The sequence below is a fragment of the Eretmochelys imbricata genome, chromosome 8 (assembly GCF_965152235.1).
Source record: "Eretmochelys imbricata isolate rEreImb1 chromosome 8, rEreImb1.hap1, whole genome shotgun sequence".
Lineage (NCBI taxonomy): Eukaryota > Metazoa > Chordata > Testudines > Cheloniidae > Eretmochelys > Eretmochelys imbricata.
In genome coordinates, this window is record NC_135579.1 from 98,199,945 (window position 1) to 98,220,704 (window position 20,760).

A 20,760-nucleotide genomic window follows, 5' to 3' on the forward strand; every position below is an offset into this window, starting at 1 on the left:
TTGTGTTATTGTACATAGAGTTCTCAGTTACTTTTGCTACATTAGAACTCGTTTTGAGAATTTTCCAGCCAAAGTTATTTTTTTCTTACTAAAATAAGTTTTTTAACTGACCGGCATCTTACATGAGTCTGGGGGTTGTATGTCATACCGCTTCTTAAATCTTTCCTGGATTGCCATCGTCTCTCGTCACAACACATATATACTATACAGCTATCCCCTACAGCAGAGATTCTCAATCTTTTTCTTTCTGAGGCCCCCTCAATACACTATAAAAACTCCACGGCCCACCTGTGCCACAACAACTGGTTTTCTGCATATAAAAGCCAGGGCCGGCATGAGCAGGTAGCAAGCAGGGCAATTGCCTAGGACCTAATGCCACAGGGCCCCCCCGCATAGCTAAGTTGCTCAGGCTTTCACTTTAGCCCTCGGTGGCAGGGCTCAGGGACCCAGGCTAGGGTTGCCAACTTTCTAATCCCACAAAATCGAACACCCTAGCCCTGCCCCTTCCCTGAGGCCATGCCCCCTGCCCTGCCCCCCACTGACTACATTCCCCACACTTGGTGGCTCGCTCTCCCCCACCCTCACTCACTTTTACTGGGCTGGGGCAGGGGGTTGGGGTGCAGGAGGGGGTGAGGGCTCTAACTGGAAGTGCGGGCTCCGGGGTGGGGCCAGAAATGAGGGATTCAGGGTGCAGGAGGGGGCTCTGGGCTGGGGCAGGGGGTTGGGGTGCAGGATGGGGTAAGGGCTCCAGCTAGGGGTGTGGGCTCTGGGGTGGGGCTGGGGATGAGGGGCTTGGGGTGCAGGAGGGGCTCCAGGTTGGGGGGTGGGGCAGAGGGGTTCAGAGTGCAGGAGGGGGCTCTGGGCTGGGGCAGGGGGTTGGGGTACAGGGGGGTGAGGGCTCCATCTGGGTGTGCAGGCTCTGGGCGGGGCCAGGGATGAGGGGTTTGGGGTGCAGGAAGGGGTTCTGGGTTTTGGGGGGGCTCAGAGCTGGAGAAGGGGGTTGGGGCTCGGGGGTTGGGGCATGGGCTTACCTCTGGCGGCTCCCAGTCAGTGGCGCAGTGGGGGGCTAGGACAGACTTCCTGCCTGTCCTGGCACCGCAGACTATACTGTGTCCCGGAAGCGGCCAGCAGGTCCGGCTCCTAGGCGGAGGCATGGCAGGTGGCTCTGTGCACTGCTCTCGCCCACAAGCAGTGATCCCGCAGCTCCCATTGCCGTGATTCCTGGCCAGTGGGAGTGTGGAGACAGTGCTTGGGGCAGGGGCAGGGGCAGCGCACTGAGACCCGTGCTCCCTCACCCCACAAAAGCCGGACCTGCTGGCTACTTCCGGGGCACAGCGCTGAGCCAGGACGGGTACGGACTAGCCTGTCTTAGCGCCGCAGCACTGCTGACTGAACTTTTAATAGCCCGGTCGGCAGTGCTGACCAAAGTCACCAGGGTCCCTTTTCAACTGGGTATTCTGGTTGAAAACTAGACACCTGGTCACCCTACCCCAGGCTTCAGCCCTATGCAGTGGGGCTTTGGCTGTCTGCCCTGAGCTCCAGCAAGTCTAATGCTGGCCCTGCTTGTAGGACCCCCTGAATGCTGCTCCCAGCCCCACAGGGGGTCCTAGATCTCTGATTGAGAATCACTGCCCTATAGCATATCTTTGTCACATTTTATTTTTGTCAGTGCTCTTGGCAATTGTCCACTTGATACCCTATGTTTACTTTCATTATTGATTTTGCCATATATGAATAAAAATAAAAATAATTACTACCTTAGGGCCCATTCCTGAAGGCCTTACTCAGGCAATGCTCTCACTGAAACCAATGGGGCTTGATTCTCCTCTCACTCGTCTTCACACCAGTATGAGAGGCAAATAAAACTGAAATTTGCAAAGCTGTGAATTCCATATACGTCCAACATCATGGGCTGACTTCCGCACTCATTTACACTTGAATAAATCACTTAAATAAATACACCTGAATAAATCAATCGTAATGGGAGGCAGAAATTATCCTCATGTGTGAGAGCAAACAACAATTAGTTGCCTTCATGGTGCAGAGATGGATAAGTTAATATCAGGGTGCTTCTTAACAAAACCTATGCCTTGAAATAGATTAATTTCTTGTCTGATCTACCTACATGAGTTCCTTTAATCTGGGATTGAAGAACTATCTTCTTACTTTGTGGATAGGATTGGAAGGCATGAGTCACTATAGCCTTATTTGGTGGCTTCTATTGTTTTAATATTTGCATATTTTTATAAAACTACATGGTAACTTTATCTTTATAACAAGTACATGTTGAGGGGGGTGTTGCTTTTGTTTTGTTTGTTTTTTGGTTTTGTGGTTTATGTAAAAGTGCACAGTTGGTAACATCCTGTGTAATGTTTTACGCTGCACAAGCTTTTACCTCAGTTTCTAATTTCATATTAATAATAGTTTAGTCTAATGAGTAACATCTTTGTCATTTGTTCTAAGTATTTGCTCTTCTTTTTGAAGTTAGTCTTATTAGTCCTCTCAGCCACAAATAGGTGTGTGATTTTTTTTATGCCTTGGTACACACAGAGACATACAGAAGACACAAAGGCATATTATTCAACTGGAATTTTTACTTCAGTGCAACCTGGCTGTGCTATCCACCGTTACAAGGGGAGGCAAATGGGCATAATTTCCTTAATCCCTCCCACCATCACCCCTTCTCTTATGTTTAGCATTTTAAAATGTTTGGAGCATGTTAGCTGGATGGTACACAACTTCCAGCTGACATGGGTTTCAAAAATGTAAGAGACACATTATTGTCTGCCCTTAAACCTTTTATTGTTTAGAACAATGATTTGGAGCATTGCAGCTTTATCAAGGGAAAAGGCTGAGAAATGATCCGATGTTTCAAAGGAGTATTGTCACTAATAGCTAACCACAAGCATCACATCCTGTATTTTTCCCCAGTGATTTCTTTATTTGTTGAAAACATTCACTTTGTTCAGATCTTAACTGATTCTGCAATATCAATTTTTTTTAAAAAGTTGGCCCACATATATAAGTGGCTTCCAAAAACACTTGAATTTTATCCAGTTGATATTCACAGTTTGTAGGGCTAAGCTTTAGCGGTTTATTACAATTTGGAAAAACCTAATTTTTGTTTCTTTTTTCCAGTTGGATGGCAGAAGCGACGGACTGAATCTAAGCATAAATCTGATTATGGTAAATTTCAGCTCACAGCAGGAAGATTCTGAGGAGATGAAGAAAAGTATAAAGGTAAACTATATAGCATTTTATGATCTGAACAGTTTAAAAAATTATATTTCTAGGGATTTAGCCCTATTCTTTCATTGCATCCTCTGTTCTTTTTCCTCCATTGCTCACAGTAACAAAAATGTGCCTGTTAAAATTAAATTTCAGTCGTATCAACTTAGGCCTTGACTACACTTAAAATAGATTGACCTAGCTATGTTACTCACGTGTATGAAAAATTCACACCTCCTAATGCCATGGCTCATCCCCCAGCTCTGACCTAGGCCCCGCCCCCACTCTACCCCTTTCCCCAAGACCCCACCCCTTCCCCACCTCTCCCAACCCCCACTCCACCCCCGCCTTTTCCCACCCAGTTCCCCCATCCCCTGAGCACATTGAGTCCTCGTTCCAACCTCCCAGCTTCCTGCACGCGTGGGGAGGGAGTTGGAGGCACTGATCTGCAGGGCCTGCTGGTGGGCGGGACGCACAGGGATGGGGGCTTGAGGAGGAGCTGTTGGGGGGCTGCCGCTGGGTGCTCAGCACCCACCATTTTTTCCCCCTGGGTGCTCCAGCCCCAGAGCACCCATGGAGTCAACGCCTATGACTGTAGCACTTTAGAGAAGATGCTATCTACGCCAGCAGGAGTGGTTCTCCTGTCAGCCTAGGTACTCCATCTCCTCAAGAGGTGGTAAGTAGATCGACAGAATTCTCCCATCATACTAGCGCGGTCTACACCGTGGATTAGATTGGATTAACTGCGTCGTTCATGGGTGTGGATTTTTCATATGCCTGAGCAACATAGTTATACCGATCTGAATTTCCCAGTGTAGACAAGGCCTCCTTGACCTCAGATGGTGTTGTGGGTACTCAAAACTTCTGAAAAATAGGTCCAGATATGATGTAAGACACAAGGAGGGTCCTAACTTAACTTCTAGACAGCAGTCTGTAGAAACTAGACTTTGAGGTCCCATACCTCATTCTGAAAGATGAAACAACTCAAAGAAACAAGAAAAGTTAGGACTTGCTGTTGCTCTTTATAACCTCCAGAGTAGAGAGCACTAGGTCAATGGAAGAATTCTCCCATTGACCTAGTTACCATCTCTCAGGGGGGTGGATTACCTACACTGACAGGAAAATTCCTCCTATCAGCCTAAGTAGCATCTTCACTGAAGCACTACAGGAGTGCAGCTGCACTGTTTTAAGTGTAGACAAGCCCTTGAAAGGAGTTAACTCAAGTGTAGATAACTCAAGTGAAGACACAGCCAAGTGTTAGTAGTGCCTGCAGGAAGCAAGTACTGCCTCAAGGCATTAGAACGAGGAAATGTATCAAAGAGTCTCTTGCTGGTGTATCTTGAAATATTAGCAGGTGAGAGAAGCATTCATGTGGCTTTGTTTAGGTAAGTGTATTTCCATGTGCAATCATTAAACTTCATATTCAATTCTATTTCTGAGTGCTCCAGTATGGCTAATGCCAAGCATGCAAAAATCATGAGTCAGGTGCCAAAAGATCATGACATCATCTTAAAAACGATGAGGTGTTTTAAAAATATATATATATATTGAATTATTTTTGTTAGCCTTCTGGTTTCTGATCATTTAGGGTTCACTTGGGTCAATTCAAGTGTTTCTTCACAACCATGAGGGGTAGGTATTTATTTATTTATTTAAATTAAAGCTCAGATTCTCATGCAATCTCTTGATTCCCAAAGTTGGAGCTTTACAAAAGAATATCACAAGAACTGGCAACACTGGCTGCAGAGTCACATGCCTTAGGGCGGTTTGCCCTTTAGAGCAAGCAAAATTTGCAATGGATGACTGGAAAGGGGAAAAGAAGAGAAGAGAGTTTCCCAAGATGACTGGACCCGTCATCTGAAAGGGTGTGTGGGGAAAACTTTCATTCCACTTAACCTTTACCTTTCGGGTAGCATCTGAACAGGCCCAGTGGGTCCGGCAGCTCTTCTGTCTATGTCAAACAGCATGTGCTCAGAAGGACACACTGCATTCAGGGATATGGCTTCCCAGAGCACATGAAATTTGAATAGGATGTGCAGTTCAGTGATCTTAAATACAAATGTAATGATTGCACATTCAAATAAACTCAGCTAGTTTATTTTGCATAGTATGAAGCGTGCACACAGCTTGATAACAAGCAATGTTGAGCCAGTAAATGCACAGAGAGTACTCAGCCAGATTCACTGTCTGAGCAGTGCAGAGTGAGAGGAAATCACCCAGTTTCCCCAGGGATTCCTTCAGCATACAGGGGAGTCCCTAGTAGACATAGAGCTGGTATAGCCACCAGCTCTGCAGCCAGGGTGTCAAGGATTTGTTGGGGGTGAGGTGAGGCAGAAGACCTTGGAGACTACCACTATCTCTATATCAGTGTTGGAGTAGAGCTGGCTAGAGAATCTGGGATCCGAACCAGCTCTATGATGGCTCCTCCTCTCTTGCTGAGCCAAGTATATCTTGGTCACAGAAGAGAATCTGGCCCATAAACTTTAGTGGTGTGTTAAATAAAAGCTTTTCTTTGTTTTTAGTGTTCTGGTGGCATTTCCCTCGTCTTCCCATGCTAATGGCTTCACAGACTTTTTTTTTTTTTAGACTACATTTTTGGTTGTTTGTGTGGTGTTTGTTGTCTCTGCCCTTCTTATTCCCTCCCTATGCCCATATCTCCTGCTCAGTTACTTTTATGTTTCAGCCAGTTTGTGGGCGTTAAGTAAATTCCTTGTCTAACTTTTAGATTAGAGTGTAACTTCCCTCTTGAATTAACATCATCATTCTGTGGCTCAGTAGCTACTGTGCTGAATAACAACATCCTTGGCTGGAGATGGAGTATCTTTAGTTACCAATACTTACAGACATATGGCCACATCCTCCTCTTCTCAGTTATTGAACTGATGTAAGTGAGAGGGGAATTTGACCCATACAGGGCAGTGATGGAAGTGGTAAATTATTAAGAGCCAGAAAGGACACTAAAGGGGTAAATGTAACTTTATGTAGAGGTTTTCTATATTTATATGTTTGATCTTACTGTGTCTCCTCATTATTGGTCTTCAGACTAGTCAAGATGCCAGATTTTATGCAAGATTTGAGCCCTTTAGTAATGACGGTCAGATTTTAGTAATTCCATTTACCGTAAAACATAAACAGAAGATTGACTGTGCTGGCAGATATATTAAACAGTTTCCTGCAGAACTTAACCAAGAGGATGTGCATGGAGAGTCTAATATTACATCATGTTTGGTAAGGTCTCTGAAAATTCTATGTCTGTTAGAAATGCTTGATAATGTCCATTTGATAAAATAATCTTATAATACATGTGAGTGACTGTAATCACATAGTTCACGAAATTTAAATTATATAATAACTGTCTATTGTCCTAGTACTGTCTGATCAACTAGGATCAATTTGGCCCTTAGTTAATAATTCTGTTGCTGCCTCAGACAGAATAGAATCCAGCACCCTCTTTCCTAGTTGTATTAGCTCTGTAGAGGTGAAAAGAATACAAAGTAATTTTTGTCCAGTCCTTGAGGTATGTATGTGTAACTCTGAGTACACAAGGAGCAGATCTGTTGCATTAAAAACATGCCATATTTATATAGTCAAAGCAGCACCACACTATAAAAGAAATAACAGTGCATAGATTGATTAAAAAGTGACAAGGATGAATGTTACAGTAAAGTACAAAGATTTGAATGTTGCAAATTCCAGTGAAGGAGAAGAATTGTTTGTGGTGGTTCAAGGGGGTATAATAAAGAATAATTGTTTGAAAATGAGAAAAGGAGAATTTGAGCCGAATACCAGAAACCTTTTTCTAACAATGAAGTTACTTAGATTGTGGAATAATTTCTCAAGGGAATTGGTGAGAACCTGCATTACTTGGTCTGCTAAAACTGGATTGCATCAAGCATTGTGTATATACTGCAAGAAACAATCTTGCTTTTGCAGTTACATGGAGTAGATGAGTTAATAGCTTTTTCTACCCCTAAGTTCTCTGCTTCTGCGTTTTGTTTCTGAGTCTTAAAAATCTGACATTTTAAAATGAAAACCAATATTATCATTATCCAATGTTACAATATATTGAAACAAGAACTATAGGGCTATGTTCTAAAGCCCTTTCTCAGGGCCATGGTGTGCTCTGTGCATGTACAAAGGCAGGGAGGGCACAAGAAGACAGCCCTGTGTTGCAGCTGACCAGTGTTGTCCTCTCTGTGTACCCTGAACACTGGGACTGTCCATGAATTGCCTGAAGTACAAGACACCCAAATGGGATGGGGAAGAGTGGGAAGAGGCTGGAAGGCCCTGCTCTCTATACATATACCCTGGCACTGAAAGGAAGTAGTTACAGGCACATTCCTCTTTGTATTACAGAGCTCCAGGATCAATTCTGGGTCCCTGAAATCCCTGTGGGTAGTACTGCTATGCATCCTGCCAGCACGGGGCAGTGCCTTAATGTACATATGAGCGCTCATTGTTTACTCAGCCCTTACTCTGGCAAAACACACAGGGCTTAATATGGAGAGGTGCTGAGTAGCTGAAACTCTCACTGGGTCAAACCTTCCAGTCCTTAACTCTGGTAAACAATGAAACTCTATTGAAACTCCCCTTGGCTTCGTTATCAGGGTCTGGCCCATAGAGAACAAAATCTTAGGAACCTAATTTAACAGTTATCACAGTCTAGTTGTGGTTCCTCTAATTAGACCAATGGGGGATAAGCTGCTGCTCTTGTTTCTGATCCCATCATGCCAATCATTTATAGGGCATATTGACCTTCCAGGTACACCATCATTTTGCTTGGTACAAAACAAATCATCTCATGATTTTATTACAAATTTTAAAAGTATGGTTAGTTCATAACACCTCTACGTACACCTCTACAATGCACCCAGCAGGCACAGTGATTTAAAATAATGCTATATCACATAACTAAGATCATTAGTCAAGCTATGAATGGCTAGGTTTACATGGGAATGGCTTAGAATGACAAAAGAAAATGTATGTTATATGTTTTTTCTGTGTATTTTCTGACTTTTGAAGTTAGTTTTTCCGAATGGCTATATAACAACTTATATAAGAATGCTTTAGCAATCACACATGTTTTCCCTATTACATTATATATTATTTCCATTGCACTAACAACCAAAAGTACACACATACATATAGGAAGACACAGGGCTTGATCCTCCTTTTGCTTACAACAGTTGTGTGCCATTGGACCTGCATCTCTACTGCCTTGCACCTTGGGCCAGATCTTCAGCTTGTTCAAACTAGTAGCTTCATTGACTTCAATGGAACTATGCCAGCTTGTACCAGCTGAGAATCTAGCTACTTATGAAATCATTTAGACATGTGCAAAGTGAATGCAGACTGAGTGCAAAACATTATCAATTCAGAATTGTGTAAGGCAATGGAGAATCAGGCCCATTGAATATAGGGGAGGTGCAACTGTATGAGAGCAAAATCAGGCACAGAGTCCTAGCTTCAAAGAGTTTAGAGTATAAGATGAGCAAGAGATTAAGGGTTGGGGAAAGGGAAAAAATGATGTGCAAACAGGGCCCCCAGACTTTAACCTTTTGATCTGCAGTCAGGTCCATTCAATTAGTATATTGAATATAGGCTTGGCAGAATTTGATTTTTATTTTTTATAATTTTGATAAGACAAGGTTGATGTTTATTTTTAAGCATTTTTTTATTTTTTCAATTTAAATGTTCACAGTTGCACAAAATTATGGGTTTTAAGTATGTTTTAAAATGTATTGATTTAAATTTTCACAGTTGTGGGAAATTATATATGGTCAGACAGTAATTATTTAATGACAGTAGACATTAAGATTCAAAAAGTTAAAGCTTTATTATAACTGTTAAAATACAAATTGTCAACATCATATGTCAAAACATACAAAGTAAATATCCTTAAATCAAAATCTAATACGTTCTTAAGCAGCATTTTTCTTAATTTGCCTATCTGTATATTTTGATTATTGTTACTGGAAATATTTTTTCATCAGTTTGTGTGTATAGTGACATTGACTTTTACTGACAGTCACCAATAAAAATCTATTCCTTTCAAGCCTAGATATAATGCTTTTGTTTATACATTTAGAACACTAATGCAAATTGCTTGGATAATTGAAGTTTTGTGACATCCTTTATGCCGGATATATGTGGATCTGGAACAAAGAAGGTGCAGGTCATCTTTAATTACAAAAGACAAGAACCACTTAATCAACAAAGATATCAGATGCAAGGTACAATAAGTGTATTCTAGTATTAAAGAGACACTCCCAACTTGCAATCTGTTTAATTTTTAAAAATGGATTAAAAGTAATTTCAGGTACTATTCCTGCCCTAAGTCCTCATGCCAAATTTTTTGATTTTACATTAAAGTTTCCTATTTTTCTCTCTTCTATTCCTTTGTGAACAACAGGGTAAACCGTTATGTAAAGGATAGATTGTGCTTTTGGCACAGCCCTGGATATAGAGCAGAGTATACCTGCATTGCCTCAGGAGGAGCACCATGAAGGCATTTACCTGAGAGACACCCTTCTGAGAGAGTTCCTCCAGAGCAGCCTTTTTACCCCACTGTGGAGCAAGTATGCTGAGTGAGCCCTTTACAAGACAAAGTACACTCCCTATAGAGCCATACTGGCCCAAGTCAGCTGACTCAGGCTCACAGAACTTAGTCTGCAGGGCTAAAAATTAGTGTAGATGTTTGGGCTTAGCTTGGAGCCTGGGCTCTGAAACCCCTCGGTCTCAAAGCCCAGGCACCAGACTCAGTCCGAACATCTACACTGCTATTTTTAGTCCTACAGCCTGAGCCGCACAAGCCTGTGTCAATTAAGCCAGGCATTGAGACTTGGTGCCGTAGGTTTTTTATTGCAGTGTTGAGTACCCTAAGTCCACCTTTGCACCCTTTCCCCCTCCTAAGCCGCACGGGGTGCAAAAAGCCAGACATCAGAAACTGACAGTGCTGTCAAATGCACAAGGTAAACACTCTGAAAAAATAGAAAAATCTCTTTAATCTTTCTTGTATAATAATCTTAGGTTTTACTTGTAACTTAACAGGTACAAAATTTTCAGACAGAAGTGTAATTTTTAAGTTGACATTGTTCCCTTAAGGGTCCAGTTTCTGTCTTCAGTTTCACCTGTGCAACCCCACTGAAGTCTTGTTTGAGTTAATAAATTTAATCTACAGTGACATCTACCAGCGTGTGTACAAACCCCACACTGGGCCTGAAGGGGTTAACGGACAATACTGGGACCAGGTAGCCCTGCCTCTCCAGACCTGTAGAGCATGCTCCAAGTGGAGAAGATGTTGAAAAGGGAGCAACAGAGCCCAGAAGGGGAAAGGCTGGGGAGGAAGACTGACCTACCCTGAGGGCTCCTGGACAAGAGTATTGGACAAGCCTCCCCACGAAGAACAAGAGTGTATGCTGACCCCAGCTGGGTCTGAAAGTTTAGTTTTCTTTTTTCTTTTCTTTTTTTTTTAACCTTATTTTGGACTTGGAGCTGGGGGAGAGAAACAGAGGGTAGGAACTGACCCAACTCAGGGAACTCTGCTGACCCTCTTTGGGCCCTGGGTTGGAGCCTGGTGGAGTAGGAGGGCCCAGGCTCCCCTACCAACTGCCCCTACTGCAGAAGGGGCATCAGCCTTATGCCCACCTCACTCTGGTTTTGGTAAGAAGAGGGACTGAATTGAAAGACCTCCCAGCTGGGAGCCGGCACTAGGCATGCTAATCACTGGGCCATCTAGCCCACAGAGGACTCTTATGCAGTGAACATTAAATGGGAAGCTGAAGACAAGTGTTACATTTCATTTAGGGCTGTCAAGCAGCTAAAAAAATTAATCACAATTAATTGGATGATTAATTGTGCTGTTAAACAATAATAGATACCATTTATTTAAATATTTTTGGATGTTTGCTATATTTTCAAATATATTGATTTCAATTACAATGCAGAATACAAAGTGCATAGTGCTCACATTATATTTATTTTTATATATTTGCACTGTAAAAAAAACAAAATAAATTGTATTTTTCAATTCACCTAATACAAGTACAGTAGTGCTATCTCTTTATCATGAAAGTTGAACTTACAAATGTAGAATTATGTATAAAAAATAACTGCATTCAAAAATAAAACAATATCAAACTTTAGAGCCTACAAGGCCATTCAGTCCTACTTCTTGTTCAGCCAATCAGTGAGACAAACAAATCTGTTTACATTTGTAGGAGATAATGCTGCCCCCTTCATGTTTACAATGTCACCTGAAAGTGAGGACAGGAATTCACATGACACTGTTGTAGATGGTGTTGCAAGATATTTACGTGCCAGATACGCTGAAGATTGATATGTCAATGCTTCAACCACCATTCCAGAGGACATGCGTCCATGCTGATGATGGGTTCTGCTCAATAACAATCCAAAGGAGTGCAGACTGACGCACGTTCATTTTCATAATCTGAGTCAGATGCCACCAGCAGAATATTGATTTTCTTTTTTGGTAGTTCGGGTTCTGTAGTTTCCACATCGGAATGTTGTTCTTTTAAGACTTCTGAAAGTATGTTCCACATCTCATCCCTCTCAGATTTTGGAAGGCACTTCAGATTCTTAAACCTTGGGTCCAGTGCTGTAGCTATCTTTAGAAATTTCACATTGGGACCTTCTTTGCATTTTGTCAAATCTGCTGTGAAAGTGTTCTTAAAATGAACATTTTCTGGGTCTCAGAGTAACAGCCGTGTTAGTCTGTCTTTGCAAAAAGAAAAGGAGTACTTGTGGCACGTTAGAGACTAACCAATTTATTTGAGCATGAGCTTTCGTGAGCTACAGCTCACTTCATCCATCCATTCATTCATTCTGGGTCATCATCCGAGACTGCCATAATACAAAATATGTGGCAGAATGTGGGTAAAACAGAGCAGGAGACATACAATTCTCCCCCAAGAAGTTCAATCATAACTTTAATTAATGCATTATTTATTTAATTAGCATCATCAGCATGGAAGCATGTCCTCTGGAATGGTGGCCGAAGCAAGAAGGGGCATACGAATGTTTATCATATCTGGCACGTAAATACCTTGCAACACCAGCTTCAGAATGCCATGTGAATGCCTGTTCTCACTGTCAGGTGACATTATAAATAAGAAGCAGGCAGCATTATCTCACATAAATGTAAACAAACTTGCTTGTCTTAGTGATTGGATGAACAAGAAGTAGGACAGATTGGACTTGTAGGCTCTAAAGTTTTACATTGTTTTGTTTTTGAGTTATTTAACAAAAAATCTACATTTGTAAGTTGCACTTTCATGATAGAGATTACATTACAGTATTTGTATTAGGAGAATTGAAAAATACTATTTCTTTAGTTTATCATCTTAACAGTGCAAATATTTGTAAAAATCAAAAATAATAATAAAGTGAGCAGTGTATACTTTGTATTCTGTGTTGTAATAAAAATCAATATATTTGAAAATGTAGAAAAACATCCAAAATATTTAATAAATTTAAATTGGTATTCTATTGTTTAACAGATCGCGATTAATCACTATTAATTTTTGTGAGTTAATTGCATGAGTTAACTACGATTAATCGACAGCCCTAAGTTAATTTGTAAAACACTCAAAGTAAATTAGTATTAAGACATGAAAGAACAAATTTTAGCTATTTGTGTTGACATTCCGTATATAAATGGGTCAAGCTGGTGGATAGACTGGTGTTTTCATGCCCATGTTTTGTATTTCCTTAAGATTTACATTTTGGTATGATGGTGAAGAGGGCCAGCCAGCTATTTGGAACATTGCACTAGAAAACTGACACCTAGAGCCATATTATAACTTTAATGTACTTTCCTTTTTTTGTTCTGGATGATGTGTACACACAACCGTACTCTGATCATTCATTCAGATGGTACTTATGAAGTAAAGATTGATAACCAAAAAAAAAAAAAAAAATGGAATCTGGTCATCTAGAAGAAGACTGGGAATTCTCACCTCCTAAAAAGATAAAGATCCTGATACAAAGAACCCTGAAGACTGGGATGAAAGGGAAATGATTGAGGATCTTGAAGACAAGAAACCAGCAGTAAGGGAATAATGAATAGCCATATTTCACTCTGGATATCATGACTATGGTAATTATTACCTTGAGGTCTCTTGATTTTTCTATATACATTTTTAAATAACCTGGTCTAGACTGGCTGACCTATATTAAACCTACCAGGCAAATTACATCTTTGCATACATTCTTGCTATTTTCACTGATGTCAATGGGACTTGCAGCTGTATGTCTGACTGCTGAATTTGATTTATGGGCACTCTTAGCGTATTTTGCTTACACTTTTCTCTTAATTTGTGTAGGCAGGATGGAATCCTAGACATCAGTGATGGAGAAGATGAATCATTTAGTCCACTTCCTGCTTATAAATATGTAATAACAATTCATTAATTCACTAATTCTGGCTTGCTTACAAGATTTAAGAAGGGATAGTAAACAAATGGCACATAAATGGTCATGATCAAACCCAGTGTTGCTTGAGTTTCTCTTTAGCGAAACTGATATTTTAATAATGTCACTGCTTTCATTTTGGAATGAGTCTATATTTTCCAGGAGAAAATTAAAAGTTAAATATTGTTGTGGTAGTTTCAGTTTGGGGTTCATAAGTCTTGACCGTGTCTGTGTTTGTGTGCAGTTATTACAGGTGATTATGAAGGTCAAATGTTAAATGTAGAATAATGGAACAAAATTCAAAGTGACTTGCTACTGTGAAGAAGTCTGTAGGACAGACCAGGAAAAGCATGACCTTGTTGCAGGGCTTCATGGGGCCTGATTTAGCCTTTGAGTTCTATTGACACAAGCCAGTAAAACCCAAATTCCAGGCTCCCAGTGGCGGAAAGTCTACTAGGAGCAGAGATACAGCAGCCCAAGCTTCCTGAAGTTCATGCTCTGCTGGAGGACTGGGGCCAGGCTGACCTGAAAACGTACTGACTGAGGCCCTCTGTTGGGCAGCCCATGCTCGCAGCACTCTTACAAAGGCCTGGCTGCCATTTAGCACTACTAGTTTCTCATGGTGGTACCACCACATGCCCGTCACTAAATTGCAGTCCCTCCATCTCAGCTGCTTCCATGGTTTCAGGGAATCAAATAGCACCTCTATTTTACCTGTAGGGGTTAATCTGACTCAGATTTCAGTTAATCAAAACTCAGGATATGGTGGAGGAAAGTGGCACCTGTCCAGATAAAAATATGAAAGGTAATGAAGTTACTGGTTAACCCAGTTAGCAAACAAATCTTTATTATGAACAAAGGCACACATCTGAGAGAAAATTGGGTATTGTGTAAATCTGTTCCCATGTGAGCAGTAGCATTCATTCATTCACAACAAATATATTTTTAGAACTCTTAGCCTTTCTAACAGGTAAATATAATTTCAGGACTGGGACCAGCCAGAACACTTTCCTGACCCAGATGTCAAGAAGCCAGATGACTGGGTTGAAGAGATGGATGGGGAATGGGAACCACTGATGATCTCAAACCTGGATTATAAGTAAAACATTGTTGCATATCCTTACTGTGATTAAGGAAAATAATAGATTCAATACGTAATGGAAATAATATCAGGTCCATAAAACTCTAATCCTTAGACTGTGGAAGAGACAGTACAAGTTTTTCTAAATCTCACAGTTAATGCTTAATAAATATTGAATCTCATTTGTATTGTGAACTTGGGAGCATGGCCTCTGCCTTTTCTACAGCCAGACTCTGTCATCTTTACTCATGTTAAAATCACCCAGTGATCTGTAAGGCTATCTGAGTTCTTTCCTATTTGAATATCATCATCAGTAATTTTGACCCATCTGAAGTTTATTATCTGTAGGTTAAAATTCACCATGCTCTTCAGTTACACCTTAACTACACCTCATTAGTAGTAGTACACCTCATTTGGTTCAAGGTTACTTGTGATAATGTGTAAACAGGTAAAAACTCACCCTGATGTTCAGATCCCAGGGTGAGTTTTTAGGGACAGAGAATTTAAAAACACTGTTTTACTTGTAAGCTTAGGGAATTGGATCTGAAAGCTATCGTGGGACAGTGAACATGATGCTCCATGGCCTGGTTTTCACATTGTCACTTTTCAAAGTAGAACCATACTTCAAAATATTTTTTCCTGTGTTTGCCTTAAAACAATTAGAATGCTTTTACAATTGCCTCTAGAAGTTCATTCAGGAAAGGATAAATAAAGTCATATTTTATGAGTGGCCTTCTGATCTTTACGGTTATAGCTGTTCGATTCCAACAGTGAAGTCTGGCACAATCTTTGATAATTTTCTTATTTCAAATTATGAAAATTTTGCTGAAAAAGTTGGAAATGAAATATGGGAAATTACAAAGGCCCATGCTATTGAATGAAACTTAAATTCCAGCAATTGAATCTAATCAGCCATGTGTGGCCTTCAAATGGTCCCATGTTGATCCAGTTGTGTAGGTGTGTGGACCATACAAGGAATAGACATTAAAATGTTAGCTAGCCATGCATACATTTCTAGAAATAAGACAATAGTGCCTATTATTCACCCCAGTCTTTGATTTGCAGCAGAAATATTTGCTACATGAAAAGTAATCATTTTCAGCCTCGTAAAAGTACATTTGTTAGATGCCCTCTTGTCTGTCAGATTACCTTACTGGAAAATCGTATGATGTGACATATAGTAAAATGACTATTAATTGCACTGAAAGAGACAAGGTGGGAGAGTTAATATCTTTTATTGAACAAACTTCTGTTGGTGAAAGAGACAGGCTTTCAAGCTCCACAGAGCTCTTCTTTAGGTCTGGGAAAGGTAATCAACCGTGCCTTAGGCAAATACGAGGTGGAACAGATCCTTAAGCTTAAGAAGGGAACATGTGTGGCAAGAAACTATTAAAAATGAAGTGGGCAATTAACACCTCTGCAGTCATAGGACAAAGGAGAGTTAGGCTTTGTTTACACTACCTCGCTTTTAGCCACACAAATGTGCCCCTACAGCCGTGCCATTAAAAGGCAGGCAGCGCAGTTGCCGTTTGGCAGCAGGAGAAAGCTCTCCTGTCCACAAAAAACTTCCACCCTGCAGGCGCGGCAGGGGCTTTGCCAGCAGGAGAGCGCTCCTGCCGGCAAAGCACTGTTCACACCGGCACTTTTCATTGGTAAAACTTTTGTGGTTCAGGGTGTGTGTGTTTTTTTTTTTAACACCCCTGAATGACAAAAGTTTTGCTGATGAAGTTCCAGTGTAGACAAAGCCAAGTGGGTTACAGTTTGTTGTAATGAGACATAGAACCAGTGTCTGTTGAATCCATTATTTTTGGTGTTTAGCAGAGTTCTGAATTTAAGCTCCCAGGCTTGTCTTTTGTAGGTCTTGTGCCGGTTTCCTTGGAAGACAAGGATTGAGAGGTCAGATATGCAGAGATTGTTTTGTGAAAAGTGTTCACCCACGAGTCATAGGGTGGTTTTGTCTTTTATCGTTTTTCTGTGTGAGTTCTTTCAAAAGCATAGTGATTGTTTCACCCACATAATTGTTGTTGAGGCATTTGATGCACTGGATGAAATACACCACATGTTGTGATAGGCATGCGTGAGACCCATGAGTCTTGAAAGCTGTATGGTGGGCAGTATTGATCATCATAACAGTGGAGATATGGCTGCAGGTTTGGCATTTGTTGCTATGGCAAGGCCTGGTGCCACTTTGAGTTGATGTGTCCTGGTCTATGGGGTACTTGGTTTTGATGATGAGCCTAGTGAGGTTGGGGGGTTGTTTGAAGGGCAGAAAAGGGGGTTCAGGAAATATTTATTTCAAGATGTGGACCCCATCTAGTATGGCTTGTAATTGTTTGATGATACTCCATATGGGTTATAGTATGGGGTGCTAGGTGACAACTAGGGGTGGGCGGTCAGTGGAGAGCTTACTTGTATTATCAATTTTGAGAAACATTCCACCTTTTTTTTGTTAAAAGTAAAAATACATTGTTTAGGATAGTAAACTATATGTGGGCAATGAGGAATTATGGGTCCCTTGTGAACATATCTACTTGGACCACAAGTGATAGTTCAGTAGTCGAGGGGAGAAAAAACAGATTTTGGGGCAAAATTCCTTGCTGATTTATACCCTCTGAAGTCCCAGTGATATGACTTGGGTTATGTGGTTGTACCTAAGAGCAACATTTGTCCACTGATGTTTTGCAATAATTGACCACATCATCAGCCAGATTTTTTCCTCTGTTACACTGGTGTACCTCCAGAGTAACTCCATTTAGATGATGTTTTTCATGTGTTTACAGACATTGGATTAGATTGTGGCTTTGAGAAAGAACAGTGCAGTGGAAAGAATCCCTACAGGAATTCTGGTGGATGCAGCCAGAATTCCTTAGGTCTCTGGGGAGAGCACCCTGCAACAGGAGCTCTGCTGGAGTTTTACAAAGTGCAGTCTGCACTTTCCCCTGCACCAGTTCTGCTCTACCAACTGGTGCAGATGTGAGTGGGTCATGGTCCTGCCCTCACTCACTTGCTCCCTATTCCTATTGGCAGCAATTTCAGGCCTTGTCTATACCAGGCAAATGCACTATGTTAACTAACATGTTTTAATTAGCAGAATGTTAAACATAACTTGAATCATGAGTAGCTAACACAGTTGTTTTTGTCCACACTCAGGCAAAATTATGTTTAACATAGTGCTAGTTAAAATGCATGTGTTAACACATTTTCAAACATGATAAAGGCTTTACACTTGCATAATGGTTGGTCTCCTCACTATGACTGTGTCAGAAAAGGGAGGAAAGGCTTCTTGTGTTCTTGTCCCTCACACACCAGTTCAGACCCAGCCATAGTCTGGCCTAACAGCTAATTAATTGTCACAACACCCTCTGAAGTAGAATAGTTAATATTAGTTTTACAGATGAGGAAACTGAGGTAAAAAGTTTGTGACTTACAAAGACCACAGAGGAAATCATGGTTGAGATAGGATTAGAACTCAGGAGTACTCAAATAACTAAACATGCTTTCTTTATGAATTTATATTCTTTTCTAAGAATTTAGGCCAAAATTTGCAAAAATGTCCTCTAATTTAGTATATCTCCGTTGTTAGGTTCCCAACCAGAAATGCCCAATCCTGATTTTTCAGAAGTACTGAGCAGCCACACTCCTTCTGAACTCAATGATCTATCATCAGTGCTCTATAATCCTTACTCCCAATAAGTAATATCTTACACCACAAATATTCCTGTCAAGGCCAAGGGGATCACTTACAGAGTAAGGCCCAAATTCAGAACCGCATTTGAGCACATGCTTAAAGTTCAGCACATGATAAAGAGATATTCTGAACAGGGATGAACTTGAGCCTGTGCTTAAGTACTTTTCTGTCTCTGTGCCTGAGGTATTTCTCAACATGAGTAAAGGATTCATGTGTTGGATTATTGTGATCTTGGAGGGAAAATAATGATTTATCATATAACCTATATTAATTGCACTGACATTTATGACACTATTTTATCTTCACCATTTCAAAGTTGTTTTGAAATTCTTATTTGATAACTAGGAAGCGGAAAAGAAAATGAAAGAAATACAGGAAGACTAGTGTAAGAAAATATATAAAGAAAAGAAGAGAGAGAAAAAGAAGAGCCTGAAAAAGACACAGATTTCATCATCAAACATGAACTCTAATGGAACAAAAATAGTGACACCCTGGTTATAGTCACCAGGCTGTCTTAAGTATGAGAAGTACACCATTTAATAATGCACTCTTTTAACTAAATACGTGTGGTACATTACAATTTTGAAATGAATGATCATACTTTCTGACATACATAGAGAAATAGTTTTAATTTAGGTCTGCTCTGAAAATTCAATCCATACTACTCCCTAGCTACTAAAAAAAAAAAAAAAATTTGAATTGATTTCTTGTTGTTTTAAACAGGTCAGTTACGCATTTCCTTGATTGATAAAGCCACCAGGCACTTTTAACATAGACAATATGCTTAGGAAAAAGGGAAATAGAAGAAACTGTTGATAAAAGCCTTTCAGCACAGTATTTTGTAAGCGTGTTAGTTCTTGACCCTAATTTTGGTTGAATAATTATATACTATATTAATTATATACATATTTAATTTATAATGAAGGCTGTTCTTGTTTCAGCATCAGTATCATTGCTTTCTGTATTTCTGTTTATGTACATGCTGGGTAGTGCAAGTGGTGGCTAAGCCTTTGACAGTTATATCTGTCGAAGGTCCCGTTGAATAAATGTTTTAGAGACTTCTCTGGTTTAAAAAAGTAATCTTATGATAAAAAAATAATGTTCAGTATGAAAGACTGTACTGCTATATTCCCTCAGGCTGGCTTATGAGGAATTAATTTATCTTTTATATATATGTTTGTACAATAGTTGTGGGGTATGAGATGCATCAAATTAGTGAAATTTCTGGAGAAAGTATGTTTACAATCTTCAATGAAAGGTTAAATCTTACTTTGAAGTGTTTTTGGATGTTATAGACTGTTTTATTGCTGTTGCATATCCGGTTGCCAGTATTTCCATAAAACACATTTGTTTTGAAGAGATTTACTCCATTTATTTTTAAATGTCACATTCCCAGTTCCTGCCTGTCAAGGTTCCTCCCCCACTCTGAACTCTAGGGTACAGATGTGGGGACCGGCATGAAAAACCTCCTAAGCTTATCTTTACCAGCTTAGGTCAAAACTTCCCCAAGGTACAAAGTATTCCACCCGTTGTCCTTGGAATGGCCGCTACCACCACCAAACTAATACTGGTTACTGGGGAAGAGCTGTTTGGACGCGTCCTTCCCCCCAAAATACTTCCCAAAACCCTGCACCCCACTTCCTGGACAAGGTTTGGTAAAAAGCCTCACCAATTTGCATAGGTGACCACAGACCCAAACCCTTGGATCTGAGAACAATGAAAAAGCATTCAGTTTTTTTACAAGAAGACTTTTAATAGAAAATAGAAGTAAATAGAAATAAAGAAATCCCCCCTGTAAAATCAGGATGGTAGATATCTTACAGGGTAATTAGATTCAAAAACATAGAGAACCCCTCTAGGCAAAACCTTAAGTTACAAAAAAGATACACAGACAGAAATAGTTATTCTATTCAGCACAATTCTTTTCTCAGCCATTTAAAGAAATCATAATCTAACACATACCTAGCTAGATTACTTACTAAAAGTTCTAAGACTCCATTCCTGTTCTGTCCCTGGCAAAAGCAGCATACAGACAGACACAGACCCTTTGTTTCTCTCCCTCTTCCCAGCTTTTGAAAGTATCTTGTCCCCTCATTGGTCATTTTGGTCAGGTGCCAGCGAGGTTACCTTTAGCTTCTTAACCCTTTACAGGTGAGAGGAGCTTTCCCCTGGCCAGGAGGGATTTCAAAGGGGTTTACCCTTCCCTTTATATTTATGACACTGCCCAACAACACAATTTGGCCAACCTCTTATTTTTTATTTTTCAGGCTCTTGTTCATTTTCAAAAGTGAAGTGTTATGAGCAATCCATAATGTACTCTTATTACTTTTGA

General features: G+C 40.5%; 1 pseudogene; it reads left to right on the top strand.

Moving 5' to 3' along the window:
- The window catches only part of LOC144269602 (calreticulin-like), a 34,922-nt pseudogene extending 16,077 nt beyond the window's left edge, over positions 1-18,845 (top strand).
- Positions 18,846-20,760: the final 1,915 nt, after the last annotated feature.